The 8,649-nt window shown below is 34.8% G+C and overlaps 1 long non-coding RNA gene across 1 annotated transcript in view; it reads left to right on the forward strand.

The window, feature by feature from the left end:
* Window positions 1-1,444: 1,444 nt before the first annotated feature.
* The window catches only part of LOC118166704, a 48,845-nt gene continuing 41,640 nt past the window's right edge, over window positions 1,445-8,649 (forward strand). Inside the window, exon 1 of the long non-coding RNA XR_004750676.1 lies at window positions 1,445-1,463. This is a non-coding gene — a long non-coding RNA (uncharacterized LOC118166704). The remainder of the gene's footprint in view (window positions 1,464-8,649) is intronic.

Raw genomic sequence — 8,649 nt, forward strand, 5'->3', positions numbered from 1 at the left:
TCAATACAGCTGTATAGCTGATTTGGAGAATCCAAAAGAGACTTTGACATAATTACAAAACAGCACAATGAATTAAAATTGGGGTTAGACATTTAGAGAAGAAATGTGTCTGATTACATGTTACAGTACTAAGTTGTTAAAGAATTGTCAGTTATGAGATTTCTGGTGTGTGTGTATCTCTGTGTGTGTAGGATTAAGTTGATGAAAATATCATACGTTACATGAACTCAAGTACTTTATCAGACACAAGAAAGCTGTGTGAGAGAAAACTATTGTTAACATGCAAACTTTGTGAGACAAAGGATAACCAAGCCATGAGATAGAGCCACAGGAAATCTGGTTTTGCTGGTTTTGTTGCTCACAGAAATGCTTGTAATTGTTATAAATTCTTTAAGCTCATAATCTTATTTACTGTTTCTAGCTGTATTTGTGACAGCTAATTCTGAATTTTCAACTTTCTGAAAAGTAGATGTCATTGATTCCACTGAAAGACAGGTTCAAAACCTGGCTCTGAAAACCTGGCAAGGCTCTGAAATGGAGTATAATAAATATCTACATGAAAAAATATCAATGTACTTAAAACATTTTCTTTTTTTTGCACTTGTACCACCTGAATTCTTATTACTTTGGGTAACAAAATGCATCTCAAAGAACCTACTTTCATTTGATTTCTAAATCATCTTCATTGAAATCCCAGACTGAAATTTTCTCGCAAATTCTATATTAACTTTCAGAGTTATTGACATCTTTAATCTAGGCTTATTTTAATTAGCTTATCACTTTAAAATCCCTGACTTTTTTCAGATCAGTTTTTAGAATTTTGATGGCCTCTACAATTTCTGGTACAAATAATAAAAATTTTGGAATTGAAATAACTGATTGACACAAAACCAAGACACAATGCCATCTTTGTTCAAATGTCAGGAGGAAACTTCAACACACCATAGCTGTCCCCAAATATTCTGATAATTTTCTAAAACTGGGTAGTAAGCACTGCAGAACATAGAAGGGTTTGTAGAGTTATTAGCCTTTGAATCCCTATAGTCCTGACTGGCTCATAGCCAATTTGAAGCCCCAATTAGCCAAGCACAGCATTCCTTTCATGCTTAAAATTCATAAAACTTACAGTACATATGTTGAAACTTAACAAAAATAGTGTGCCTTACTTTTATTATACCCTAATCTCTTGTTTTCTACTTTCTATTGCTGTCACTTACAACCTTTATGGATAGTGACTTAATGACACTTTATCTGCAAATAGTTCTCTTGTGTCTTATTTTATTTTTACTAACAAAATCTTTCTGTTACTGTGGCTTTCTGTTTTAGTGAATACAATCCCACAGAATTGTCTGCAAACAAGGATTATATGACCTCATAATGTTGAAAAAAAATAGGGAAGAAGACTGACTGCAAAGAGACCGTGAGGACTCCATTTTCTTGAATGAACACAACGAACCTCACAAGTTAGTGTCATCCTTATTATATTACCCACATTAGTATCTATGTTGTCACTGACATTAGCAATAAATGTGATCTGGATACTTCCATAGGGTTTGCATTCCCTTAAATTATGCTTAAATATGTAGAAATAGCACAGGTCCTTAAAAATTTGATTACATGTTGCACAACAGACAAAATTATGGCATTGGGCATTTTCACTAAGAGAGTCAAAAATATATGTTGAGAGTAAACAGTCAGGGATGTTGTTTCATTCTTTGTCTAGGATTTTCCCTTAAGGATGTATCAGGCACTCCAGAAATGCATGGGTATCCTGAGGGGCCCATGCCCTATCTGCCAACTCCTTGCAGATATTCTGGATACTTTAGCGGATTAAAATGGCATGAGATGTCTGCATTGAGGCAACTGAATCTGGCCCATTAACATGATTTGATCTTGGGTCAACATTCCCTAAACAAAATTGCCTGAGTCAATGCCAGAAAAGTGGCAACATGAAGCAAGAAGCCAAGAATACAAAAAAGAAAGAAACTCTCACACTGACAAATCACAGAAGTAGTCAATGAATGGAAAGGAAAAATTACATGTAATGAATCTTTTGCAGAACTAGGGTGAAAGGATACAATTAAAATATGTTTTTCAAATGTTGGTCTCAACATCTGAGTGTTGAGACTTTCAATCTATGCAGAAATTCTCTATGGCAAATTGATACCTTCTGAAAGAAAGCATTAGTCAAAGGAAACCCTTTTTCATCTATTACATGTTACTGATGGAACAGTTTACATTAAAAAAAGTCAAAAAAACAAAACAAAACAAAAAAAAACCACAGCAACAACAACAACAAGCAGATAAAGGATTCTTATAAAATAGCCTAAGCTGCAAAGCTATGGAAACAATACAAGATTTATCTGTACCTTACAGGAATAAATAAATAAATAAATAAATAAATTATATTGAGTCAAAAAATATGCATACATTTCCTTGGTGAAACAAATACATTTGAGGCATAACAAACTTAAATTTATTTCAGCTTTTAACCCTTTTGAAAATTAGCTGTAGGCAACCTTACCACTGAAAATGCTATTTTAAAATGAAATGGCAGAATGACATTTTTATGAGAGGTGTTCATTTTTTAGCCTAAGTTATGTGATAATTTTCATTTGTATTTATTACTAATTTCAGCTGTATCAAACCTGCAGTTTTCAGCAAATAAGTTATCTGCTAATAAATTACATTATCTCAGATGCAATTGAGTTAGCATTTCTTTGGAAATCATAAAAAGGGAACACTATTTTATAAAGCAGAAGCCAGTAGCCATTTTTCAGCCAATCATACAATGTAAACATTTTTTCCAACTCATTAACATGTCTTAGGGAACTGGATGAATATTTGTAAATAATTATTTCAACAGAAATTAATGAGTTCACTGTGGCATATCTTTGTATATACTGCATTACCAAATTAATTACATATATTAATAATGTTTTCCTCTGGGGAGACTAATACCAACCAGTGAAGTGATTTAGACTATTTTTAGGCAGTAAATGTTTCACAATGTATTATTCCATATTTTAAGATCTTAGCTAATAAAGGTAACTACAGCTGTGACAATCTTTGGAGATGGAGGTGAGGAAGTTTTGTAATCTTAAAACTGCCTAAATCATCCATATTCTATGTTAATGATCTCATAGTTGGCACCAAAAAATACAGGTGAGATTCTTGAAAAAAAAGAGTATCATACAGAGAGATTTCTAGGTACTCATGTCATAGATTATTGTGTAATAAATGTGTTTGTGGGGCAAAGTAAATTAATTTCCAATTGATCAAATAACCCTGTATTTATAGCAAAATCAGTAAGAAAGCCAGGGTAGGTACTCCGAAGGTTTTCCACTTTTCATTACTAGATGAAATTAGATCTTTTTATATTTATTTGTAGCTAGAAATATATCTATTCTGTGTGTATGTGTGTGTGTGATAGAAAGTATGAGTATGCATGTGTGAATGTAGTATGCTAATTGCAAAGCATATGAGCTGACTGCTGAACAAATTTGTAAAATCAATGAATTACTATAGGAAGTATTAGCCTAAGAAAGGGCTATTACAAAGAACATAGACATGAGAGTTGTTCATAAGACTGTGATTGTAACCCTTATGCACTATAAACAGCATTCCTCAGTTCCTGGTCTGAGGAGCTGGGAGAGGATTTTGATTCCTGAAATAAAAGGTTGCTGAAAGGTCACAAACCCACTGCTGTGCCTAACAATTGAAAAACATCAAAGCTTTTAGGAAATAATCAACATCACATTTTGTACCAGTAGTGCCAATAATAAATAGTGAAAACAAACTGAATAATTTATTTACCTAAGTCGTATGCCTGTCTTATTCTAGTCCTGTGCCCTAAAAGTACTATTGAATGATAAAATAATGCCACAACTTTTCCTTGCCCTTAAATGACCATCTCGAAACATCATTTCATAAAGAGGAAAATTAAATTATAGAGAGGTCAAGGGGCTGTTTCTTAGAAATGGTGAGCAAGCACCTCCCAGATGAAGTCACTGGGATCCCTGAGCACTCACCTTTCAGGAGCTGTAAGTTATCCATGGCCACTGAAGAAGTCAGCGCCTGGACCAAGAATAGAAACCACTTTTCCTGTCTTCTGGGTCTGTGTTTCAGCCACAAGTCCCTTCCTTCTCCTTATCTGCCAAACCACTACTGTAGTGATTTTTGGCAATAATGTCTTAAATTACAGAGCAAGCCAGAACTGAATCATTTCGGTTTTGCTAAATGTTTTTTATATAGATTGTCAGATTGGCCAGACAATTCATGTCTTCTCTAGATAGAACCTGCTTTTTACAGAGTTCCTGTGGTGTTACATTTAAGGTTGATAATTGACCCAAAGGACACCTACTTTGAACAAAAATACATTTGAGATCAATCATGCTTTATTGTTGCTATTTCATTTGTTTATACAGCAAGGGGGTTATTTTAGGTTAAAAATTAGGCTGAAATATATTTCTTTCAACAAGTTCAGAGATTCTGGCTAAGAAAATACTGCTGCCTTGGCTAAAACAATAGCTTGGGGTAAACATCATTGAGCATCAAATAGACAAATGAGCTTAAAATATGTAAAGTGGTGGCAGATTTATTACAGCTTTAGTAGTTATTCAAAAATATTGTAATTTTTGTATGCAATCCACTGTACATCTCTCAATGAATGTGCCACCCACCTACTCTTGAGAATATTCATGACACTTCTGCTAGACTTCATAAAGTCACTGTCACTAAACTACACTGAGGAACAAAGAAGGTTGACATTCTCACATGCAGCTCTGCAAATCACATTGTATTTGACACAAACTTCAGGTGACGCAATCACTTACACTTTGAGTCCAACACAGTGTTTAACTCTTGCCTTGCTTGATTTTTTTTTTTACACCAACATACATTTAGTAGATTTTAAGAAATGTGTACTTAGCCCTAAGCAACATAAAATGAGTGATTTGAAATCTCATACAGAGCCAGAAGAATGTCAAAAGCAGTCCAAGAAGGAGTAGAGGGGAAGAGCAAGGAGTAACATTTTATTTTGAAATTAGAGTCATGATACATGATCAGTCATGATCGTGATGTAGGATTCTAAAATCATGATACATTTTAATATACATTCTAATAATACAGAGTCTACCCTTTTCTTAGTATCATTATAATTAGAGTTTGTTCTAGGTAGACATCAGAAGTCCTTGCACTAGGAAGGTTCTTGGTGGGGTGGACAGAACAGTGCAGAATCTCCTCCTGGTACAGAAGTAACAACAGAGAGCGAGGAGAGGAAGGGGACAAGGTATGACCGAATCTCCTTCGCTAATGGGCACCCTGTAAATCCTCCCTACTGTGAACAATTTCAGTAAGTTGTTGCTCTCAACCAAAACCTAAACATTTTTTTTTTCTACTTTTTGGTTCTGTTTCAATTAAGGTTCAACAACTGCATCATATACAGACTTGGGATTTAGTTATAGCTTGGAACAAACGCTGTGTTTTTGAGTAGGTTTCCAGGCAGTGTTTAGGTCCAGTGTGACTCACTGTAGTTTTGTATTTAAATGGGAAATGTATGTCTCCTTTGAAATTTTCCTTTGAGTTTTCAGTTTGCCTTTGCATACAATTTGGGGTACCGGTAATAATTAAAACAACCCCTCCCCTCAAAAAAACAATCCCTGGTCTGGAATGCTGCTGATACTCAGTGAATTTATTCCTTTGCCATTCCACATTTTGGGGAACTAAAGCTGTCTTGCAAGATCATGTCATCTGTATCTGAAATTTAACTTTAGAATTACCAGTAGGTCAATTAATGGATATCTCTTCTTTTTGAAACTCAAGAAGGGTTTATCAAAACATAGCATATGTATAGGTAGATTGTAAATAGTAAATTTACAGTTGCTAGTGACCCTTGTGAAAATGGAGCAAAAAAGGTCTGAATGAAGCGATACTATGATGTTCTTAAAATAATCGTGTATCGCTAAACTTTCATGCAAAGGCAATAGAAGTAATAAAAGTTAATACATAACAAAACAGAATTACTGGAAAGAATGGGAATCCCCAGGCTCTGGAGCTGTGAGAGAAACAGACCGCTTTGAAGAGCCAGAGAGAAACAGAGGAAGTAGGAAAAAAGGTGATTCATACAGTCTTGTCTAGAATGCAGAATAAGCTTGTAGCTTAGTTTCTGTGCATGAGAAATCTTACCAGAAACTGTTTTTTTCCATATTACTGACCAAAGTACCACGGTCAGTTGCAAAAAAAAATGGATTGCTAGTGGCAGAAGATTTGAAACCAATATTCTATTATTCTAAACATCAACTGAGACATAGCACAATATGGCTTTAATTTGTAGAGTTCCAGAGAAAATTACCTTATTGTTTTAAAACTTTGTGTACATTAAAAAAAAAAAAAAAAAAAAAGGGGGGGGGGGGTTGGGGGGGGAGTAAGTAAGTCATTATCTGAAAAATAATAGGAGACAGTTGTTAATATAATTTATTACTGAGAAATAACAATCCAGGACATGTCTAATAGCAAAGGAACAAAACTTCAGATACATAAGTTGTTCTTCAAAGTCTCAGGATGTCTTTATGCCTTGTTAATCAGATACACTAACTTGTTTGCCAAACTTTTATTGATAAAATATAGTTCCAATGAAGAGCAAGGGAGAAAGACTTTATTATATAGCTATATTGAAAGAATCCTTGAAAAATACCCATGTTCCAATAGTAGACTTAGGACAGGAGCAGGTTTCATCTCATTTAACTCTTGAGCATTTAACTGAAGCAGCTGGATTAGCTTCCAGTTATCCAAGGCTCCTTGAAAGAGATAGGCCTCTACAGAGGGCAATTCAGTTTATTTGGGGGTCTCCCTCTATAGTTTGATTGTTATTATAGTGTTTTTAAAGATTGCATGATATTTATGTATATTTACATATAGTATCCAAATTGTTCTTTGTAGAGTTGGGTACCAAGATTTTTTCCTTATGAAGTGGTCAGAAGACACAGACTATGAAAAACAGAATAAATATTGATGAATCCTCAGAGTTTTCAGAGGAAGTAAGTTATGATTTCTTAAAAAACAAACAAACATATATATTAGGAAGACTGAGAGTTTTAAAATATAGGAACTTTTAGACTGCTAGGTGTATAAAGGGGATTTGTTACCAGTAAAACATAAGGCAAGAAAAAATGGAAGAAGCGAACCATGTGTTGTGTGAAAAACAGAGGTTGCTCTCAATAGCAGAAGCAAGTGAAGAAATGAGAGGCCTTGTCTTATTTATTTGTTACAGTGATGAAAAACCATAGGCTGACAAAAATAAACCTCTCATGTATGACAATAAGGTTGTCATATTTTTGTTTTCCTTTCCCCCTACTTTTCCATCCAAATAAACTGGAGAACAAAAAATGCAGAAAGTCTGAGGACTTAGTTGTATTCATATTATTCATATTCTGCACACCATTCATTAAAAAAAAATAAATAAATAAAATCAGACTTTCTGCTTTTGGTAAAGCAACTGGTTTGTTTGAGCATTCTGTCCTTCCCGTTCACTTTGCTTCCCCATATATTTTTGTCAATATTCTGGAAATAATTAAGAGGCCTTGGAACCCTTGGGATGCCAGGTTAAAGTCCCTGGGACATCATCTTCCCAGTAAGCAGTGTAAGTAAATTACAGGGCTCAGTAGGTGGTTTATGGTTAAAGATTCCCATAAAACAGCCTGCAGCTCCTTGCTTCAGAAATAGTCAGCTTTTTTGTTATTTAATTTTGCCTTCCGAACCATAGGAAGAGTACTGCAATCATGACTAAAGGCGGCTTTATTTTATTTTATTTTATTTTATTTTATTTTATTTTATTTTATTTTATTGCAGCAGATCTTGCTAGTCAGTTAATTGGTAGTGTGCAGACAAAATCACCTCTTCCTGTATTTATGCTCTGATGGTGCCAATGCATATCAATCCCAGTCATGATGTTTAGGTCAGAGTGACAACTCAGTCACACATCAAAGAAGGATAAAAGTAGTTCCATAAAACAAAAAAGCTAAATCTTCAAAATAAAATATCAGATAATATATCTTAGCTGAGTTAACAAAACAACAGAGTTTTGCCAGGGATCTGTGGGGAAAGGCACCTGACAACAGTTGTTTAAATTACAAAGTGAAAGTGAGAAGGAAGCATGGATGCCTTATGAGAAAAAAAGAACCATTGCTGATGATATAAATTTAATTATTTGTAGTGTGTACTGTTGACCTGAGCACCACAGCAGGGGAAGATCCATTTTCCAGGCATAAGCAACAAATCAAGACATAATGTGGCACAAGCTATTCAAGGGGCAAATACCCATAAAGTATAAATTTGACTTTTTATACTGTTATACTATTCAGGCTGTTCTGTTTGAATAATGAGAAGTGTGAGGATAGATACTGAATGTGAGCTGCTAATTGCTGTGTAAAGAGGAGGGAAAAGAAAACCAAGCAAACCTCCATGGGACTCCAACCAGTCCAGGGTGTTACTGTATTTCTCAATGAGCATCTGCAGTTTGCTGAGGCTAATCCAATATTAGAAGGGTATCTGCAGTGGACTGGGAACTCCTACATGCAGAGTGGAACTGTGGTGGTTTTACTCGGGTGGGTGGCCGAGCTCCACCACAACCGCTCTCTCACTCCCCCTCCT

Source organism: Oxyura jamaicensis, chromosome 4 (assembly GCF_011077185.1).
Source record: "Oxyura jamaicensis isolate SHBP4307 breed ruddy duck chromosome 4, BPBGC_Ojam_1.0, whole genome shotgun sequence".
Classification (NCBI taxonomy): domain Eukaryota; kingdom Metazoa; phylum Chordata; class Aves; order Anseriformes; family Anatidae; genus Oxyura; species Oxyura jamaicensis.